Source organism: Lathamus discolor, chromosome W (assembly GCF_037157495.1).
Source record: "Lathamus discolor isolate bLatDis1 chromosome W, bLatDis1.hap1, whole genome shotgun sequence".
NCBI classification, from domain to species: Eukaryota; Metazoa; Chordata; class Aves; order Psittaciformes; family Psittacidae; genus Lathamus; species Lathamus discolor.
The window spans coordinates 26,511,332-26,534,020 of record NC_088908.1 but is presented as its reverse complement, the minus strand read 5'-3'; the positions used below and the strand labels follow the sequence as shown (position 1 = coordinate 26,534,020).

The window sequence follows — 22,689 nt, the reverse complement described above, 5'->3', positions numbered from 1 at the left end:
CTGAGCTGAGCCAAGCCTCCCCTTGCTGAGCCTGCCAATTGCTGCTTGATCCGTTTACCTCCAGCCCTGCTGACTGCCAGCCTTTCCCATCTCCCTAATCCCAGCTGCAGTCATACCCTTGAATCCTGGTTCTGGCACGGCTTCACTGCTTAGCGTTCAGCCCCAGGTTCTGTCTTTGGCCAGAGCCCCCTGACCCAATTCCTCCTTACCCAGAGCTGTGGGTGTCCCCATCCTGGTGAGCAACAAGTCCCCTTCCTGCCTGGACCCAGCCTGGCACCTCTGCAGCTCTGATTCGCAGCTAGGGAAACTGAGGCACACAGCAGTGGTCTCCAACATTGCACCTCATTCCCCACTCACCAGGCCAGGGGAAGCCAACTAAAAGGCATCCCTGTATTCCTAAGATACTGTTCACTCTGAAGCAGTGATAACTGCTTATAGTTCAGCATTGGCCACTGACTTTACTGGCAGAAACACAAATCAAAGGTGTTTGCTGTGATCTCCCAAGCCTCGTGGCTCCCAAAGCCATCACCCAGCCTCAGCTCCCAAACTTTGCTCTCCATGACTCTGGCCAGCAGAGCTGCTCCTGCCCTAGCAGGAATTGGTAGCAAAACCCCATGGTGGCCAGAAGATGAGCTCAGGGCTCCTGTACCGGGCCAGGCAGCCTGGATCTTCTCAGTTGGACTTTGGGGTGGACTTGGACCCCAGCCCAGGGCTGGCACAGTTTAACTTCAGCTGCCCCAGTTGCCCACCTCCAGGCTGGGGGCAAACCCACTGTAGGATGGATGCTGATCCCATACCAGTGCTGGAGGAGGCAGGGGAGCCTCGACTCTGACAGCAGGACACTAGGTCTGCTGTGGAATGCCTTTGAAACTCTGGATAACCAGGAAAAACTCTACCTGTGAGGGGAGCAAGCTGGGCTGGGCCCGATAGCCCCATGTGCAAGCTCATAGGGAGCAGCAAAGGTTCCTGGACAGGCACAGTGTTAAATGGACTTGCTGCCTCTGGGCAGAACCAGTGGTGGAAGTGGCACAGACCCAAACCCTGCAGCCCTCAGGGCACAGCCTGGCCCAGGTCTCGCCTCACAGGAGGCCCTGCAGGTTCCACCTGAGAAGACGGCACTGCCTAAAAGAGCAAAGCAACACAGGGACAGCATCAAATGAACTTTTGCAGGCTCAGGCTCATGAAATCCAGCAGCAAGGGGTTCAAAAAAGCCCAGCATCTGCTGATGGCTAAACCTGCATCTCCTCCAAGAACACTCTGGAGACACCTCATCTTCAAGCCAGACCTTTCTGTAAAGGTCTTCAACTGATTTCTGCTGAGACAATGCTGCTCCCACCAGCTGCTCCTGGTCCTCCCCCAGCCAGAGCCCGGGCTCCTGCATGTGCAAGGATTATACAGCTTTGCTGTGATTCAGGGAAATCAAAGATGAGAAATTAAAAGCCTGTGCTGAGACAAGGGGGGCACAAAATTACAAAATGGAATATATAAACCTTTAGAATTAGTTTTGAGTAATGTTAAGTTTGATGGCTTTGTAACAGTAGCAGTGGAAAATTACTGAGGTGCAGGATACATGGAGAAAAAAATAGAGTACAGCTAGAGAACATACTGAGAATTCTCACACGAGATAAATTGTTATAGTTGACATAGTTTTAAGAAAAACAGTCTAGAAAAACAGGACATAGGGATAAGGAGTATCTGGGAACAGCAGGTGTCCAGGATGGGCTACAGCTAAACTAACTGATAAGTAGGAGGATAGGAGTCTTTGGTGCTAATGAACCAATTAAACTGGTATAAACATCTACTGCGCATGCTTCAAAGGCTGCCAGAAGTGATGAAGATTGTTGGAAGAAGTAAACGACCCTCAGAGACCACCACCACAATTCTGTACGCATGCGGGGAGCTTTCTGGAAAATGACGTAATCAATACGTAGCCTCATGAATATGTATGTATGCCCAGTGACTATAAAAGGACAGCGTGTGTGGCAACTGAGGAGACACATGTTAGGAGGAGCTATCCCCTGTGTCTCTCGGCGCCGCAATAAGGAATACCTGATTGTCAGCTTGAAAACTTTGTTGGCAAGTTTGTTCCTGGAGTTTTCTCCGAATCAGTGCAGAGGTGGTGCTGATGCCTTCTGCTTGCCTACCCAGAGGGTACAGAGTATTTCCTCAAACCACAGAGTTCAAATACAGTCACTGCTTGGGACTATCAGCTGCGGTTCAACTTTTCATCTTCCCATGGAAATCATCCAGCTGGGAATAAGAAATTCAAGCTGGGAAAGATATCACCCTTCTGCCACCAGGCACCATCCTTCTTGGTGGCACTAACACCCTCCCAGGGCTCAGCACAGCTGCCAGAGGGACCAGTGACCCAGGATCATCGTCAGCAGAGGGGAAGGTGCCCTACCCTCTCCCCAAGAGGGGGACATCCATCCTCTTCCTCCTCCTGAGCACCTCTGCACTTTAACTGAAGGAGCTCTGAATGGGACAGTATCAAGGTCCAACTGGATAAAACCCAGTGTCGGAAATATTTTGTTCGTGATCCCCAGAGTGAAATTAAGATGCAAGTGAGGTCAAGTACTGCAATCGCTCAGTTTGTCTATTATAAAAAGATTATTATTCTAAAAAAGATAATTATTATAAAAAGATAGCGATAGGACAGATAGGAAAATAGGATAGAAATTAAGCAAGCATTTGAAGTGCAGAGAGTGCTAGTCACCACCGTGGATCCAGCGGTGTCCCAAGGGTCTGTAGTCGTTGTCTTCAGTGGTGGGTGTCCCCCAATGGCAATTACCTTTTTCCCCTTTCATAGTGTGTTGGGGGGAAGTACCTCTGTTCTTAATGTCACATACTGCACATTCCTGGTGTATCATGTGCATCCAGTTTCACCGGTCTCGCAGCCAGCTCTTCAACTGCACATCTGTCAGCAATCCTTGAAATAATGGATGGATGAGTCTTAGCTCCTCATACCCATTTTTGAGACAATGGATGGTGGAGTCTGATTTCAGTTCAGTCTCTCACAAGCAGACAGCATGAAGGGATGCCATGCCACCTCCCAGATGTGGGATCCAGGCTGAGCACTGTCCCCACTCTTGGCTTGGTTTCCCATCCCACCCCCTTCCCAAACCTCCAGCCAGAAGCATTTTTTCAGTGATCAAAACACACATCTCACCTGGCCTGGGTGTGGGATGGAGCAAGTCAGGTCTTCTGCAGGTCTCCTGCTATCACAGGACAGGAGGCATGCCAAAAACCTTCTGAGAAAGCTGAAACTGTCAGGCAAGGGGCTGGGGGCCTTGGAGCACAACATGCATCGGCTTCTGCCTCCTGAACAGGTGCTCCTGGCAGGCAGAGAATCTAGCCTGCTTCTGCCCTGAAGCCCCAGCTTTGCTCCAGAGGAGAGCCGCCCACCTCTAGCAAGGGGCAAAACCTGGTCTTAAGCAACCTGGTCTAGTGGAAGGTGTCCCTGCCCGTGGCAGAGGGTGGAACTAGATGATCTTAAGGTTCCTTCCAACCCAAACCAGTCTGGGATTCTATAATTCTATGAAAACCACACTGCAGACTGCTTGCTTTTGCATTCAGGCTTTGGGAGCCTGCCCATACCCCATGTCTCAAGTTTTGGTTACCAAGTGGATGAACCATCATTTCTCCAGAAATGAGGTTCAGGGGAAAGAAAGAAAACATGATAAAAGAAAATATCAAGTGGAGCCAGACAGAGGAGGCTCCACTCCAGGAATCTTACACACTCACAGGAATGTATAAACAACTATAAATTTAAAGTAAAGCAAACCCATTTGACACACAGAAGAGGGGGATGTGTTAATACAATATGTATACACACATACATGGAGTATCATCTTAGGAACACACAGAGAGCAGTGTTAAAGGCACTGCACACCACACAAACCTCAGCACCCGTGGCTGCAACTCCCCATGGCCCCAGGGAACTCTGCCAGAGGCACAAGCACAGGTCAGGATAACCAAAAAATCTCACAGCCATGTGTTGTGGTTTAAGCCCAGCCGGTAACTCAGAACCACACAGCTGCTTGCTCACTCTCCCCCCTTCTTCCTCCACCCTGCTCCCAGAGGGATGAGGAGGAGAATGGAAAGAATGTAACTCCCACAGGTTGAGATAAGAATAGTCCAGTAACTAAGGTATAATACAAAACTATTACTGCTATCACCAATAATAATAATGATAAGGGAAATAACAAGGGGAGAGAATACAATTGCTCGCCACCCACCAACCGATACCCAGCCTGACCCGAGCAGTGATCTGGGCCTTCCAGGTAACTCCCCCCCAGTTTATATACTGGGCATGACACGACATGCTGTGTCTAAAAACATTTGTGTGTTATCAGCACTAGATGTTTACACCATCTTAATTTAACACCACAGACATAGCAATCTACTATGTCCTTCTACTTATCAGTTGGTTTAACTGCACCCATCCTGGACATCTGCTAGTCCCAGATACTCCCCATCCCCACGTCATTTTTCTATCCTGTTTTTCTTACACTTTTTGTACTAAGGTCATAAGGACCTAAAATTATGTCAACTACAATGGTTTATCTTCATGCACCTGTTATAAAAACCTTCTTTCATTCAATAGTTAGGTCCAAATATTTTATTATGGCAATTTGCATCAAAAGGCAATAAGCAAGCAATGCTGGGTGCGCCAGGGAGTCACCGTTCCACCCAAGACGCACACGGGGGGTTTGGGGTTTAGTTTCTTATACTCTTCAGCCTTGGGTCTCAGCCAATCTCTCTTCCTCCTTTACCCGGGTACCTACATGGCCTTTTTTCATTGTTCTTTTCTTGTTGCTGGGTCTTCTTGTGGTGAAGAAACTTCTCAGAACACGTTGCTCAATTTCTTGGTAATGTATTAACAGAACACCGTTTGTTGTAAGCTTAACTGCAGCCTTAAGTACATCTTGTTCCATGCCTTATATGTTCATTCGTTTAGTGCTCGGCTTTCACAATATTCTATTCTATCTCCCTTCTTGGTACTGATACAGGGTTAACCAATGTACAAGGGGATAGTACAGGGAAATCCGACTAATATACAGGGGAGTGTATAAAGGGGTTAGAAGAATTCGCTTGCTTAAACAAAAGTATTGTCTGTTGTAAACACCTATCATGCCTACTAAGCAGAACAAGGCACAAACTACTGATAAGGGGAGAAGCAGAGGTCTGGTTCTATTGATAAGCAACTATTGACAAGGAAAAACGGATGCCTGAGTCTATTGATAAGGGGGAGAAACAGATGGTTTATGGCTGGGACACCGACCAAACCCTAAGGCTATGCATGAAGATTAAAAGGTGAAAAGTTTAAGAAGAGGAAGACTCATTTACATCATCTTGAAGACCCCTACTCACAGGAGGAAGACTCATTTACTTCATCTTGAGACCCCTGCATATGACCAGAGGGGGGCACTGCGCAGGCGCAAAGGACCTTCTAGCTCATTATAATACGAAGCGGGGATAGATACTAAATATGTATAGGCGTATCAGCAATCTAATGCATATATATACCTTAAGAGAATAAATGTAAAGGGAAAAACGACCCTGGGTGTGCATACTTTGGAGGAGCTATCCCCATGCACCTCAGCGCTGAATAAAAAGCATACATCCTTTACAACTTTAACGAGTTGTGAAGTCAATCCGTGTATCAATTTGGCGAGCCAGCAGTGCAATGGTCACAAGGTTTTCCAAGTCCCTGACATGAATCATTTCTATACATCTCACACACCTCAGTTATTTTCCATTGCTACTGTTACAAAGCCATCAAACTTAACGTTACTTAAAACTGATTCCACTTATTTACAAAGGTTTACATTCCATTTTGTGCTTTTGTGCTTCCTTGTCTCAGGAGGGAGGTACTCCCGGTTGTTAGAAAAAGGGGCGAAATTTTTACGATAACTATATAAATAGTAGAAATTATTATATTTGAAAAATTTATAAATCAATAGTGTGGCTTTGGAAATACTGTAATTTTGCAGTATTGTTTGTAGTTTTGTACCATAGTTATTCAGTAACCAATGTTAACAATGGTAGGCTAGGTGGCAAGGGCTAACATAACCATATATGGTGAAGGGCATATGGGTGGATTTAAGAAAGTATTGTGAAAGTCTATCGAAGCAGAAATTAATGGACACACCAGGGTAGTAAAGTGAGAATAAGAGAATGCTGGCGTCCACACAATGGTTGGGATATATCCAAAGAACAGAAAGGTGAAAAGGACAGAGCGAGGAAGACTCCTTACTTCATCAGGACGACCACCAGAGGGGGCTGCGCAAGCGCAGAAGAGGCTGATGTCGTAATAGACTGACGTAGTAATCCTTGATGCATATGTATTAGTTAATGATGTAATCCGTGTTGAATATGTATTAGCGACCAAATTTTTAGTGTATAAATTGCGAACGTGATGTGACGAGGTCGAAGCCAGATTTGGGCGAGTGCCCCTGGTTTCCCAGTGCTGCAATAAAGCACCTCATATAACCATTCCGGTGGTTATGTGTTTATTCTTACGCTAACACGGTCATGCAACCGCCATTGGCGCTGGCTGTGCAGTGGTTTCCTGTCGAAATCACATGACTCCCGCGTTTCCATGGAGATAACCGGGGTGGGTGTTGCCAAGAGCCTGCACGAATTCCCGGTTTGTTCCCCGTTCATAGGAGTGGAACAAAGGGGATGCACCGAGCTAGGCCCGCTCACGTCCTGCTCCTTGTCCCCCGCCTCTCCTGGGACATGTGAGTGCCACCGACACCTCCGCACCCTGGGACATGCCGCCAGTCACGGGGTAGAGATCGGTGGGGAGCGGGGTTGGTGGCTTTTAGCAGGGTTACACCCTGGGTGGGGGGTCCACGGCCGTCTGCCACCGACCTCATTTGCCACCCGCCGCCAGTCCCGGGGTAGGCACCTGGAGCTGTGCCGGAGGTGCTCGGTGACGGCGTGAGGGTGGGGACGTGGCCGTGGCCGAGGGGTTCTGCTCCTCTGACCCATTGCCTTGCGGCTCCGAGGGTAGCTCCGCACCCTGCGGCGGGGCCCGGAGGCACCCGGAGAAGGAACCGGGATGTCGGAGCGAGCACCCCCCACCCAGTGTCACCCGGTGTCCACCCCCGTCCCCCGCCCCTGTCTAGGATGTGTTGCTTTGCTCATGGGTTTGGGATGGGGCCCCTTATTTGCAGAGGAGCTGGTGGTGTGAGCTGTGCCCTGCCCGCCTCATATCCCTCCGGAATGCTGGGTAGGGGGAAGCTGCCTGTGTCCATGTAGGGCCGTGACGCCAGAGACATCGGTCCCGGAGAAGAGGCTGCATCCATCTCTCCCCCATCACCCCGGGGGCGTGGCAGGACCCCGGGGTGGGGTTCTCCTGAGGGACCTGGGTGCTCCATGTCAGCTGGCTGCTGCCTCCTCCTCCTGGGTGACTGAGGGGAGGAATGCTCGGAGGAATTAATGGGACAGATCTTGCTTTGTTGCTGGCCCGATCCTCCTATCTCGCAGCCCTCCCCAGCCTGCCACGAAGTGTTTGGGAAAGCCTCACACCATTAATTCTTTCCCTGCCGCACCTCTGGCCATCCCAGGGCTTGCAAACAGCCTCAGGGGGTTTTACCTTTGACAGATTCTCAGAGAAGACTACTGAGGCCACTAGAATGACCTGGCCTTCCTATAAACCCTGTGTTGGCCGAAAACCTAGCTCCTGGCTGGTGGCTGAGGAGCAGCCTTGCTGCATCCCTGGGCAGGGCTGGGGTGTCAGGCTATGAGGCTGTGCAAAATCAGGCACCCACAGGGCTTGCTGCTGGCAGCATTGCTGGTTCTTGGTGGGTGGAAGTCCCCAGTGCATCACCACAAGCTCCTGGAGCTGTGATGGGAGCTGGTGTGGTGGTAGCTGAGCCCCCATAGAGGACACAACATGATGGGGTTGAGCATGGGAATGCAGCAGCCATGGGCAGGGCAGGGATGGGGGTGCTGGGATGGGCAGCAATGAGGTAGGTGTTGGGGTGCGACTGGGGGATAACTGTTAATCTGCAGCAGGGACGGTGGTGGGGATGGGGGCATCTCTTCCCAAACCTTGTCTGAGGCTTCTGGCCAGCACTCCCGCTTTGCCCAGGGATCTGCAGCTTGGGTTGCTGCGGGGTGCCTCAGTTGGGCATCGTCCAGTGCCTGCTGCTACCCCAAGAGGAGCTGAGCAGTGGCACAGGGACATTTCCCAGGGATGCCACCATGCTGGACTCCAGCCTGCACTAGTGGCTGTGGCTTGGTGGGCACTGGAGCTCCTGCCATGGCTCTAACTTAAAGGACAGGACCTGGGAGACCCATCGCAGGAAGGGAGCTGGCCTTTGGGGTCCCCAGGGAACAGTGCAGGCAGCCCAAGGCCTGGCTCAGCATGGGTTGAGGCCATTGCCAGGCTGGGATGAGCTCACTGTCTCGTGCTTGAGGTTATTTGTAGGGCTGCCATTTATATCATTTCTATTTCTGCTGCTGTGTGGGGACACTGTGAGGGGGAGAGGGCTGGAGGCTGCCACAGCCCTGGTGCCTGGATGCGGGGTACCTGGCCCCTTGGCAAGGGATGCTGTTGGTGGCCTTGGTGCCAGCCTGGCTGTGGTTGAGTCTGGCTTAGCACAAGGGCTGGTCCTTCTCCAGCCCTCAGGGCATCAACCCTGCAGATAAAACTCTGCACAGGATGTGCGGCATTGGGCTGCTGGGAGGTTTTGGAGCTGCTTTGCTGATTTCTGTAAAAACTAAAGTCAGAGGGGTCGGCTCTAGCTCTGTGATGGGGGATGAACATCTGCAGCTCTAGGACCTGGCTTTCCCAGACCAGGACTGGCTCTTACCTGGCCACATGTCACTTGGTCATTCACTGTGGTTCTCCTTCAAGCCACAGCAGTGACGTGAGGAAGTAGTTTTGTACAATGAGGGTGGTGAGGCACTGGGCCAGGTTGCCCAGAGGTGGTGGATGTACCATCTCTGGAGACATTCAAGGCCAGGCTGGATGTGGTTCTGAGTATCCTGGTCTAGCTGAAGATGTCCCTGCTCACTGCAGGGAGCTTGGACTAGTTGACCTTTGAAGGTCCCTTCCAACTCAAACCATTATGCAATTCTGCCTTTTTGACAGAATTGTCACCTCCTGGCCCCTTCTAGGTCTCTACCATGGCCAGGAGCTCTTTGGCTCCTCACCAGGCTGGTGCTCATGTGCTGGCACTCGCCTCCTCAGCCTCTTTCGCCAGCAGTGACTCCTGCCCTCTGTATGCCCACTGAAGCTTCCTGTGCCCTTCTGTGCCTTATTCCCAGTTGTGGTGACATTCCCAGCCATGCAAGGGTGTCTGTGTCGTGCTTGTCCAGGAGCAGCCTGAAATGGCTTCTTCATCACCTTGGTCTCTGGTGCTGGTGCCAGCAGGGCTTCTCCAGGGTCTGGATGATGCTAGATGGGCACAACCTTGGTTCTGGGGCTACCAGGGAGGTGCTGGGGAACCTCCCCAGGACTCAATGCTGGCAGGATGTGGGGTCTCAGACACCAGTCCTGTACCCCACAGAGGGCAGGGAAATAGGAATGTCCTCCTGGGGTGTCTGGATTTTCCTTCTGCATGGCTGGAACATGCATATCCAAGCATGGCTGCCCATGGAGGGTTTTGTTTGCATGTTCAGCTGTCATGGTTGGGATGCTCGGGGCAGCTCCCCAGGCCTGGTGAGCCTGACATGGACACCCCAGAAAGGGTGTGCTTGGGGTGTTATACCTACATCTCTGCCTCATGGGACGGGTGGAGGCAGCCACCAGAGGTGGTGACCATCCAGGCAAGTCCCCTGAGCTGGGGGAGTGACCAGCACCCTGCTGTCCCCTTCCCTGCACCTGCTCACAGCCAGGCCATGGATAGAGATTCATTTAACTCAATTACTGCCCAGGCCCTGGCAGTGCTGCCACAGTTTGTGCCCTTCCTCTGTCCTCCCTTGGCAGGGTGTCCCAGTCAAGCACCATGCAGGGTGCTGTGGAGTGCTTGCAGAAGATGTCTAATGCCACTGTCCTGGGTTCAGCAGTAGCAGTCATTTTTCTCCTTCTTAGTACCTAGTGCAGTGCTGTGTTTTGATTTTTGGGCCTGGGAACAGTGCTGATAATGCTAATGTTTTTAGTTGCTGCTCAAATGTTTGGTCTGGCCAAGGACTTTCTGAGCCTCGTGCTCTGCCAGGGAGGAAGGAAAGCTGGGAGGAAGCAGGGACAGGACACCTGACCCAAACTAGCCAAAGAGGTATTCCATACCACAGCACGTCATGCCCAGGATGTAACTGGGAGTTACCTGGAAGGGCTAGCGGACTGCAGGGTTGGATGAGGTATTGGTCAGTGCTCGGCTGGGGGGAGTGGGGCGAGTTATTGGTCGGCTGGTGTTGAGGTGTTGTATTCTTTCCTCTTGTTATTTCCTTTATCATTATTATTATTGGTGGTAGCAGTAGTGATTTGTGTTATACCTTAGTTACTAAACTGTTCTTATCTCAACCCATGGGAGTTGCATTCTTTTCGATTCTCCTCTCCGTCCCTCCAGGAGCAGGGGGAGGGCAAGAAGGGGGGAGTGAGAGAGTGACTGTGTGATTTATGGATGACTTTTGTTTAAACCACGACAGCCACATACCCATGTCTTCCTCTGGCACCTTCTGCCACCTTTTGGAATGCATGACCCCACCTCCTGCCTGCTCCTGCATCCCCATGGATGATGCCCAGGAGGTGCTGTGCCATGCAGCTTGCCTGTACTGCCCACATTGGGGCTGCAGGCAGGGTTATGGAGAGGCAGAGTCCCTGCAAGCTGCCACCCCTCTGGTAGGGAATCCTGGACATCCCTTCGTGGCACCAGGGAATGGCTCTGCCACGGCTCTGGCAGCTTTAGAGGGGCTTTCTCATAAATCTTTAATGAGAACAAACAAGCTGGCATGGGCTGTGTGCTAGGCACTGTGTGGCTGCCAGCATGGCAGAGGCTTTGCAAAAGCTTGGCAGTGCTTGGGGGTGATACTTTCCCTTGGTGAGAAGCAGCAAAGTGTGGAAAACCAGGTCATGACCCCCTGCCCATGGCAGCCACTGGGTTGGGACTCTTTCCGTCAGTGGGGAGAGCTAGGGGGATGCATCCCGACCAGGCAAGGGAGGAGATGTGGTCTTCATGCAAGTTCTTGAAGGCTGGGGTGGAGATGGGTCCTCCCACACCATGCATCACAGCATGCTGGGCTGCTGGCTCCCCTCCATGCCCATGACACACAGGCCAGGTTGGACGGGGCTTGGAACAACCTGGTCTAGTGGAAGGTGTCCTTGCCCATGGCAGGGGGTTGGAACTGGATGAGTTTTAAGGTCCCTTCCAACCCTAACCATTCTAGGATTCTAGGATTCTGTGACACTGGCATGGAGGCTGCAGGCAGGCAGATGATAAGATGGTGCCATTTGCCAGTCCTGGGATGTTTTTTCCTTGGATGTAGCTCACCAGCTCTTCCCCAGCTGCTCTCCCAACAAGGCTGGTGCTGTGCACCCATGTGGGCACCCACTGAGGCACCCACCTGGGCACCAGAAGAGTGTGCCCTTTTTGGTGGTGACACTGCAAGCCCCACCTCACCGAGCCTGGCTGTGGCTGGCTTTGGAGCCATGTGCCTGTATGCCCATGGAAGGGGAGCAATTACACCCTACAAGGGCCCCCCAGGTGCATCTCCTCCCCTGTGGCGTGCTGGGCACATCCTGCACAGGGACTAGCAAGGAAGGGACCAGCTCTGGGCTGGGTGAGCAGCCCCACAGTCGGCTCACCCTCTAGGCAAGGGGTTAACTGTGTATGGGAGCACCCCATCTCTGTGAGCGTCCCCCAGGCCTCATGTCACAGCGCTTTTACTCCTGAATCTGGCCTGACCTCACTCTAAAAGCAGCAGCAAACAGGAAAGGAGCCTGGAGGGAGGTGGCTCTTCCTGCTCCAGTGACATGGTAACCACAGCTGGTCCCAGCCTGCATGGAGCTGGCTGCTCCAGCCTCCTCCATCAGAGTTGGAGGTGGTGCCAGGCCTGGATACCCTAGGACTGGGACCTGTGCAGGGACCTATAGCACTGGAGGAGGGTGACATCTGTGCCACAGAGTCCTCTGGTTGATTAGGGCATCCCTGTGCCCTAAATAGGGAGCTGTGGGGCTGGGAAGTGCTGCTGGGTTAGCATGGAGGGCAGGTGGGTTTGCCACATTACCCTGTGCAAGCTGGACCTCATGGGGAGTGGGACATCCTTGGTTCCCGTGTGGGAATGTCACCCAGCATCTTTGGAGAGCCCTGTGAGGAAGCCCTGGCTGAAGCTAGCCCCTCCAAGTCTTTGGAGACCCTGATGACACAAACTGGGTACTTCTGAGCGAGGAAACCCTTTTCCCAGCAGGTCCTGGATGTTGCAGGTTGCTCACAGGCATGCCAGGAGGATGCAATGCAATGGAAAACCCACAGCAAAGCCACAGCAGTCTTGCATCCCCTCCATCCTGGGGTATGGCAGCAGCCCTGCTCTTCCCTCTGCTTTAAAGTAACCTGGAGCAGCCGGTGCTGGTGGGGTGCCTTCTCTCCAAAGGGGACAGGCATCCATTCTTCCATCCCTCCATGTTCTCCAGTTCTCCATCCTCCCATCCCTGATTCTCTGCTGGAGCTGCTGCACTAGGCAGTGATGTCAGCCCTTGGTCAGGGGAAGTGTGGGAGGAGACAGCCTGGTGGAGCCCTGCACACAGGCAGACAGATGCTTGGACGGATGTCATGAGAGAGCCACAGCCCAGGACGCTGACCCTGGCCCGAGGGGGACCTTCTGCCACAGCCCACTATGAATGGCAAACCCAGAGGTACAGAGCTCCCCGACAAGTGCGGGTCATTTGGGGACCCCCAGTTGTGACATAGCTGGGTTGTGGGGGGGGCTTTTTAGGGTGAGTGACTTCCCCAGGAGAAGAGCTTTCCCTGCCAGGGGCACCAGGGATGTGGGTACCCACCACCTGCAAGGGAAATGGTTGTCACCACAGAGTCTAGCAATGGGGTGTCTGTGGCAGGGTAGGATCTGCCGTTTCAGACGGCCCCCTCTCAAGGCAGGAGAGGGGCCATGGTTGCCCGGGCACCAACTCAGTTTTCACCCCCTTGTGCCCCCATGTCTTGTTTGAGGCTGTGCTAATGAAGACAAACTCCCAGCTCAATGTTGAGCATCCCCAGCATGGTGGCCTCAAGGAAGCTGGGCAGAACTGAGGGGGTTCTGCTCTGGGGCTGCTCTCATCCATGAAGACCAAGTTGCTCGGGTAGGATTTGTGGAGGGGAAGCTACTGGAACCCAGCAGAGCACCCTGGAGATGAGCAGGTAGGGGTGAATGTGGCATGTGGGACCTTCACAAGGTTATAGCAACTCCAGGAGGATTCTTCCAGAGGGTCTCAGCACTTCTGAAAGGGGTCACAGCCCATTCAGGAGCAGAGTCTGGTGCCCCATGCCAGGCTACAGTCCCATATAGCAGGACCTCCAAAGCCATGGGGATCCTGGCTGGGTGTTTGGTCTGTGCCTTTGGTGGTGGGGAACCCATTTCACTAGGACCATGGTGGTCCTGGGCTGGTTCTCAGGAGCCATTCTAGAAAACAGGTTGGACTTGAGCTCAGCCAGGCACTGGGGAACCCCCCAGCTCCAGCAGTGGCCACCTCCCTGGCTGCCAGCTTGGGGCTTGCATCCCACTCTGTCTGTGAGCTGGGATCCCATGGGATGGGTGGTGGGGTGGGAGAGGGGGAGCCAGCTGTGAGTGTCTGCCTGTGCTGTGCCCTGCCCTTCTTCAGGGATACTGCACAGGATAAATAAGCACTTCCTCCAATTATTCCCATTCACAGCTCCTTCCCTTTCCTGCTGCCCTCCCACTTGGCCCAAGGAGCCATTGGCCTCCCATGACTGTGAGGGTGGATTCTGCTGCCATAGCCCCAGCACCCATCCAGTCCCCAAACTACCATCCCCTGCTCCGGTGGGGACTGCAACCTTATGGCTGCAAGTTTCTCTCTTTGAGTCGCAAGAAGCTGGAATTCCCTTCACTGACTCATCCCATTCCCAAAAAACCCCAATCCCCCTCCTCACCCAGCACTAGGGGGGTCCTACCTGGAGGAGAGGCAGAGCACGAGGAGGTCAGGGAAGAGGCAGCTCCCAGGCTCCCTGTGACCATGGCTTGTATCCCCGGATGCTCACGTCCTGTGTGCTGGGATGAGGGGTGGTGGGAGGAAAGAGCTGCTCCAGTGCCAGGAGCCAGCCAAGTGCCATCCTGGGGCTGGCGGAGGGCTGGGGAATGAGCCTGTGTCAGGGCAGCAGGGACACAGCTGTGCAAACAGATGCAGTAGCTGGGCTGGAGTGAGCTGTGCCATGGGACTCCTGAGGTTGTCCCCACCATGCGGCCAAGGCTCACCCAAGGGTGCCAGGTTGTGCCATTGGTGTGGGGTGGTGGGACCCCCTGCTTACCACAGACACCGTGGGCAGGATGGACCAGCCCGTGGACACTGTACTGTGTCCTCATTGGGGGGCACCAGTACTACACTGTGCCTGGGGAGGTAGCCACAGGGCCACTAGCATGGGGACCACAGCCCAGCCCTGCCAGTCCCTCCTGGGGGAGCCCCTTGGGTTGCTTTTGGCTGGTTGTGGGTGTTGTTCCCTGGGGTCAGGGGTGCTGGAGGCTGCTGGTTTGGCCACCCCATGCATTGTTGTCCTCCAGTGAGTGATATTACTGGAGATGCTAGTCCCAGGGCTGCAGGGCCGGGGATTTGGGGCGAGCCAATTTGGGGTGTCTCTGACCAGGGCAGTGTTGATAAACCTGCCAGAGCCACCTGAGGCTGGTGTCTGAGTGTCAAAACCAGAAACCAGCTGGGACCCACCCAGCTGGTTGGACCACCCCCTCTGCCGCTTCAACCAGCATTCTTGGGATCCCAATCATCTCCAGAGCATCAGGAGTCAGAGAGAGGAGCTGGCAGCCAGGCTTGGAGAGTCCCAGGGTGGGTTTCAGCACCCTGTGCTGTGCCACCCATCCAGCTGCTCACATCTGGCTGCTGCTCTGCCCTCTTGGCCTGTGCCCGTGGGCAGCGCTGGCTGAGGACAGACAGACAGACTCACAGGATTATGGCGCAGACATGGCATGGTTGGTTTTGGGGGGTGTTTGGGGGACAGCCAGGTCCCTGGGCTGGAGCACAGGCATGTGGTCCTGTCTGCTCCCTGAGTCAGCCCAGGAGCCTCAGGGGCCTTGAAGCATGACCCAGCCTCTGAGGTGCCTGGGTGAGTGGCTGGGCATTGCTCTGACTGCTGGGGACCCGTGCTGGGGCATTGGTCCCCTGCAGCCCTTCCAGCATCCTTGTCCCCCTGTGATATCCCCAGCATCCTTCTCCCCTGTGATGCTCTCAGCATCCTTTTCCCCAGTGTGGGCTCCTGCCTGGGTGACCCTCTTTAGAGCCCTCTGTCCCCAGACAGTGATATAGGCTGGAGAAGTATGGGCTGGCAGGGCTGTGCTCACCCTGTAGGAGCTTTGACCTGCTCCACTTGCGGGGAGCAGGGTTTTAGGGGTAGTGGGTGCTTTCCTTTACATATAGATGTTTGGCTGTAATGCCCAGCTGGGGCAGCGAGCACCAGTGCCACAGGCCTTGGTCGCTCAGTGTGGAGCAGATTAAAGAGCCCTGCAGAGGGTAATCTGCCCAGGGCCTGCAGGTCAGCTGGGCTGCCACGGATTACAACTTCTCCTAATGAGTTTAATTGGGACAGTGTTGTCCTGGAAACTGGAAGGACTAGCACCAGGATAACACCAAGGTGGCAGGACCCACTGAGCAGCTCCGTGGTCCTGGGCTGGGACCTGAGTGCCAAGGGGGAACCAGATGGATCTGCTGTATCCCGGCTCTGCTGGGATAGAGGTTCTTGGTGGTGGCTGGCTTTGACTTTGGACACCCCTGGCTCATCCCAGGTGCTGTGAATGCCTGTCTCAGGCTGGCATGCAGGGAGGTGACAGCATGACTGCAGGACACTGAGGAGCACAGCACCAGAGCAGTGCCCACCAGCAGCTGAGCAGGTCTGTGCTGGTTTGAGTTGGGCTTATTCCTATTGTGCCAGGGGAAGGAGTGGGGATGGCATTGGGATCTAGGGCAGTGCCTGTGTCCCTGTGCCATCCCTGATGCTGCTGGGGCCAGGGCCTTGCTGCTGGCCACGCTGGGGTTGGCTGTTGGGAAGCTGTGTGTCTCTATGGCCCTGCCTGGCCTTCCCATGCAGGGTGTGTGACTGCTGGGCACTATGTGGGATAGTCCCTGACAGCTCCTGGCATCCCAGCCTGCAACTTGGCCCTAGGGGGTTGGCAGAGAAAGAGGGACTGAGTTGGTGTCAGTGGTGGATGTGATGATGTGGAGCCTCTGCCCTGCAGGCTGGGCTCCTCCATGTGTCTGGCTGGCACTGCTGGGGTGGCAGGGCCAGGAGGAGCCCCAGCTCCCCTGCTCTTGCCTTGGGTTTTGGCCTGCAGAGATGCTCCCTGTGATCATAGAATCCCAGACTGGTTTGGGTTGGAAGAGACCTTAAAGCTCATCCAGTTCCAACCCCCTGCCATGGGCAGGGACACCTTCCGCTAGACCAGGTTGCTCCAAGCCCCATCCAACCTGGCCCTGAACACTGCCAGGGATGGGGCAGCCACAGCTTCTCTGGGCACCCTGTGCCGGTGCCTCACCACCCTCACAGGGAACAACTGCCTAAGATCTCATCTCACTCTCTCCTCTGCCAGGTTAAAGCCATTCCCCCTTGTCCTGTCCCTACAGGCCTTTGTCTAAAGCCCCTCTCCAGGTTTCTTGTAGCCCCTTTAGGCACTGGAAGCTGCTCTAAGGTCTCCCCACAGCCTTCTCTTCTCCAGGCTGAACCAGCCCAGCTCTCTCAGCCTGGCTCCAGAGCGGAGCTGCTCCAGCCCTCTCAGCATCTTCGTGGCCTCCTCTGGACTCACTCCAACAGCTCCATGTTGTGTTGTTACCCCCAGAGCTGGATACAGGACTGCAGTGGGGGAGAATCCCCTCCCTTGTCCTGATGTGGTGGCAGCCAGGTCCAGGCCCCAAGACTCAGAAATCTGCTCAGTCCTGGCCGTGGCAGGAACACACAGGTACCAGCAGTAACTGCAGGGCTCCTGGCTGGGTCTCTGGCAGCACCAGGAGCAGAGGTCAGGGCTACAGCAGCCATGGGGCTGGACACATGCTGCCTGTGTGGCCTTTACAGGGTCTGGCAGGGAATAGCTTGGCCTTTCCTTCCTGACACAGAGCTCCTGGCAAGGCCGGGGACTTTCCAAAGTGCTTTGTTGTCCATTGACTTCCCTCCTGGTTGCTGGAGTGAGCGGAAGCAAGCACAGAGACAGCAAAGGGGTGGGCAGCAGGATCCAGCCCCCTGCCCTTTCTGCCCCTGCCACGGGTGGCATGGGTGACAGCAGGACATGGGACAAGGTGTTCAGGAGGAGGTGGTTTGGCTGGGGCACAGCAGAGGGTTTGCCACGGTTATGTCTAGGAAGGGCCATGGTAAGCACTGGGCATTAGCCCCTGCCTGTGGCTCCCAGGGGGCCAAGCTGGGACACAGAATCATAGAATGGTTTGGGTTCGAAAGGACCTTAAGTTCATCTAGTTCCAACTCCCCTGCCACAGGCAGACACTTCACACTAGACCATTATCGCCTAAGGCCCTGTCTGTCTGTCACTGCTGAGTGCTCATGGTGTCCAGAGCCCTGCTTCACTCAGGGCAGGGCACCCATAGCATCACTTGGGGGACAGCAAGGTCCTGCTGGTGCCACCAGGAGTGTCCTTGGGCTGAGCAGGAGGGAAGGCTCCCAGCCCTTGGGTGCTGTAGCCACCCTGGTCCATGGGTGCTGTTCTTGGTCCCTGCCTGTGTGCATTTCCCCACCCTGCTGCTGGTGACATCTCTCTCTTGTGCCCCCAGGGAGGCCCTCCAGGTCATGCTCAACAATGTCATTGTCTGTGTGCCTGCAGCGCTGAGTTCTCGTCACCAAGATCAGTAGGAGCCAGTCCTTCGCCCAAGTGAACTCAACAGCCAACCAGCCCTTCAGGTAGGAGATGGGTGTTCATGCTGTCTGCCATGAGGGACAGAGATGGGGAAAGGCTTGGGCAGGGGCAGGTGGTGGGACCTGCTGTGCATCCTGAGGCACCTTCTCAACCCACTGTCACGGCATCTCCCTCCGGGACCTTTGTGGTACCCAGGGGATGTTGCATGGTGGGGTCTGCAGGGAGCATTGAGGCCAAATGGGAGACAGAGCCCATCACCCCAACCCTCTGCTATGCTGTGTCCCAGGCTGGGTGAGAACCCTGAAGTCCATGCCACTAGAGCATGGAGGGGCAGGTGTAGCTCACCACCAGCTCTTAAGAGCTTCCCTGTGACCATCTCATCGTGTTTAATGATGTGGTGAAGGAGCTGGGGTGGCTTTGAAGCTTTGTGTCCTGATGGCCTTGACATCCTGCGGCAGCTGGGTTGGGGTTTGAGTGCTGGTGGGAATCAGGGGTTCCTCCAGGTCACTTCAAACCTGTTGCTGAAAGGTTTTATTGGCTGCCTGTCAGCTGCATTGTGAGGAGCGGCCAGTCCCTGCTTATCCTTTCTGGACACCGGCGATGTTACGATCCCATCATCCCTTTCCTCTTCCTCTCTGCTGAACCTCATGTCAGTGAGAACCACCCCACATGCTGCTCATCTCCACCACCCTCCTCTGCAACATCCCTAGCTCCTGGCTACCCTATCGCAAGTGGTTCTCAGGACATGGGTGTTCTACGGCTTTGGGTTGTGGGACTACAGCATTTTAATGCTTTTAATCCCTTCTAGCACCCAGCCAGCCTCTTCACCTCCCAGTGCACTCAGTGGCTGGTGTCCTTGGTTCAGCAGTAGCAGTCATTTTTCTCCTTCTTAGTAGCTAGTGCACTGCTGTGTTTTTGACTTTCAGCCTGGGAACAGCGCTGATAACACCAATGGTTTTAGTTGCTGCTCAGTAATGTTTACTCTGACCAAGGACTTTCTGAGCCTCATGCTCTGCCAGGGAGGTGGGGAAGCCAGGAGGAAGCAGAGACAGGACACCTGACCCAAACTAGCCAAAGAGGTATTCCATACCACAGCACATCATGCCCAATATATAAACTGGGAGCAGTTACCCAGAAGGGCTAGATTGCTGCTCGGGTCAGGCTGGGTATCGGTCAGCGGGTGGTGAGCGGTTGTATTCTCTTCCCTTGTTATTTCCCTTATCATTATTATTACTGGTGGCAGCAGTAGTGGTTTTGTGTTATACCTTAGTTACTGGACTGTTCTTATCTCAACCCATGGGAGTTACATTCTTTTCATTCTCCTCCCCATCCCTCTGGGAGCAGGGGGAGGAAGGGGGGGAGTGAGTGAGCAGCTGCATGGTTCTGGGTTGCTGGCTGGGCTTAAACCATGACACTGGGGAAAGCAGTGCCACGCTACTTTGCCTGGCTATGGGCACCTTCACTGGATAGGCATAAGCCCAAGTAGAGCCTCCTCATGCATGGGAGCAGACCTCCAGCCCTGCTTGACTCGTGCCCAAGTCCTGTCCAGCCTCAGGGCCAAGTGACACTTTTCAGACCACCAGCACATCACTGGATCTGGAGCTGCCAGAGGGGCCTGCTTGGGGACAGGGAAGAGGGAGGACTTTTGAATGCCCACAGCCAAGTGGCTAGTGGTCAGATGCTTGTGGGCGATGCCTCCAGGGGCCCTGGAATGTGGGAATGAGGAGGGACAGTGGAAATTAAGGACTTATCCATCACTCTAGCTTGGGAAGAAGCCAAGACATTAATTTCCCTCCACCAATGATTTGGGGAAGTCTTTTGGCTGCTCCTGCAAAGAGTAGTGCAGGATGGGAGGTCTGGCCCACATCTGGGAGCCAAAGATCCCATGGTGTCTCCTGGGCGCCAATGCATTGGGAGGAGGAAGGGAAGAGCCGGTTGGAGCGGGATGTTGCTCGCTGGGCTGGGAGCGACTCCATTGCACAAGGCAGGAAGGATGGTGTTCGGGGCCCAGTGCTGGGTCAGCATCCTTCAGTGGGTAGCTCCGTACCACGAGTTTGGTGACATCTGCAGAGGTGTCACATCAGTGAAGATGTCCCTGCTCCATGTCCTGACGGGGTGACAGGGCTGCCTGTCCACAGGATGCTCCCATGCTGCCACCTACTGGGATCACTGCCTGCCCCTGGGAGCACATGGTGGCAGGCCAGCAAGCTGATGGTGACATGTGTCACCGTGCCACAGTGCCCACACCACAGGGAGCATCTCCATGGCCCTGGCAACCTGGGGTGCTGGGGGTGGAGCAGAGCATGGCCCCTTTGGAGGGTGGCCAGGGCTGGAGATGCCCCTATGGGCACTCCAGGAACACAACTTGGCTCCAGCTGGTGCCAGCTCCTTTTGCCTTTCTCCCCCCAACCTAGGACCCCCAGACCTCTGCAGAGGCTACCCCAAGCCACCCTCTTGGACCCTGCTGGGACAGGGTGACCTTCCCACTCTTCACCACTGCCAGCTTTGGGGGTTTCTCCTTGTCCTTCCATGGCTTTGGGGCAGCCAAATGCACTGGAGGGGTTGCAGGCATGTGGTGCAAGCAGCACTGCCCAGCCTCACAGCCCCATCTCTCTCAGTCCTGCTGGTTAGACTGGGAGTCCTGGAAGAGGCAGGCAGGTCTGAGCAGACCTGGCCTCCATCTCAGAGCTCCTTCTTGTCTCGAGACAGGGTACCCAGTAGACTGGGGCACCCAGGAGGATCCCAGTGCTGTGTGCTGACCCCAGCCACCCCAGTTTGCCTGACTCTCTCCCCAGGAACTTCTCACCCTTTACCCCCACCATCTCCCGCAAGACTTGTTCCAGGGTCAGTAGGATGTTCTCAATGTCCCACAAATCCCCACCACCCAAGGTGCCTCAGCCCAACTGCCTGGATGAGGTTTATGAAGCTCTCAAGAAGGGCCTGACGTAAGTGCTGGGGCTCCCCATGGCTGGGTGGTTAGAGGCAGGGAGCCCCTGAGGGGCAAGGGGACAGCTTGCCATGTGGGTTGGGGTCCTTCTGGGTGCAGCGCCTTGGGGTCCCAGAGTTGTGTGGGGTCCTGCATCCCACCATGTCCCATGTAGAGACACACATGGGCTCCCTCACCTGGGTGCTGGAGTGGGGAGTGAGGATGCAGGGCCACATGTGCTGGGTTGGTGTGGGCAGTAGGTGGCAGGAGCCCTGAACACGGCATCCCAGCCTGACCCTCATGGTGTGGTTGCTCTCAGAGCCTGCCTGGAGGTGCACCAGCTGGAACTGGAGAAGCTCAGTACCCAGATCTGTGAGTCCAAGAGGAATTCTCGCCTGGTGAGTGTTGCTTGGGAAGACCCTTATGAGGGACGGTGATTTGGGCAGATGGTCATGGGCACATCTGGGGCAGCTCATGGTCCATCTGTGTCCCTGTTTCTGTGGAGATATCAGGGGCCAGCCCAGGCTCTGGTGTTGGGCTGCACAGGGCTCCTGTCCTACTGTCATGTACTCTCCAGCCCTGGCTGGGTGCTGGACATACTGTGGGTGGTGTGTGTGATGTGCTGGGTCTCCTTGGGTGGGCAAAGCTGGCTTTGTGCTGTGTCTTATCCCTCTCCTCTCTCCTCCAGGGCTTTCTCTATGATCTGGATAAGGTAAGGGAGATCAGTGCCTCACCCCCCTTGTCTTCCCTTTCCTAACAGCCAGGATGCGCTACTGCCAGCCCCTCTCTGCTTGCACTGCCCTGCTGCCTGCAGGGTGGGATGGGGCTCTTTGGGCATGGTGAGTCTGGGCAGTGATGGAGCAGAGGTGAGCAGGGGCTTGTAACTTGCTTCTTGCAAGCAAAAGCTGTTGCTGGTGAGTGCTGAGCCTGGGTTAGCTCTGGAACTGGGAGAAGAGCACTCTGGAGCTTTGCTTGTCTCCTGGGGGACCCTTCGGAGCAGGGGAGGCTGGAGGATGCTGCAGCACATGGGTACAAGCACAGCCTCTGCTCACTGTCACTGCCACCCTGCACCTCCCAGGCAGGGAAGGAGGCCAGGACCTGTCCCAGCCACAGCATAAGGAGACAATAGAGCACATCCTGACCTGCAGCTCCTCTGTGGAGGGGTTGTGCTGCCACTCACACCATCTCCTCTGCTTTTCCAGCAAGTGAAGTCAATCAAGCGCTTCCTGCATCGCCTGGAGTTTCATGCTAGCAAGGTGAGAGCTGGGGACCAGGATCACCTCAGTGCAGCACTGGGATGGCCATGCTGTCCCCGCTGCCCTGCCCATCACCACATCTCGGGCCTGTCCTTGCAGATGGATGAGCTCTACGAGGCTTATTGCATCCATTGGCAGCTTCGTAATGGAGCCCACAACATGGTCAAGGCTTACAGCATGGGCTCACCGGGCAGCCGGGAGGCACGTGAGAGCCTGGCTAAGGCCAGCAAGGGCTGCAGGGAGTACACGGAGGTGAGGCAGCTGGCTGGGCTGGGCTGGCAGGGTGCTGGGTCCCATGAGTAGCTGCTGATGGGTGCTGTCCATCCATCTGTCCCCAGAGCATGTGTCTGTTGGAGAATGAGCTGGAGAGCCAGCTGGGCAAGTTCCACATCTGGATGAAAGGTAACATGTCTTGCTCCATTCCTGGCACACTGCCTGCCTGCTGCCTGCTCATGCCCCTCTACCTTTTCTTGTAGGACTGGCAGGCTTTGCCCGGCTTTGTGCTGGTGACCAGTATGAGGTTGG

At 54.9% G+C, this 22,689-nt stretch overlaps 1 pseudogene; it reads left to right on the top strand.

Moving 5' to 3' along the window:
• Nucleotides 1–6,537: 6,537 nt before the first annotated feature.
• Nucleotides 6,538–22,689, top strand: part of LOC136004461 (rho family-interacting cell polarization regulator 1-like) — a 49,078-nt pseudogene continuing 32,926 nt past the window's right edge.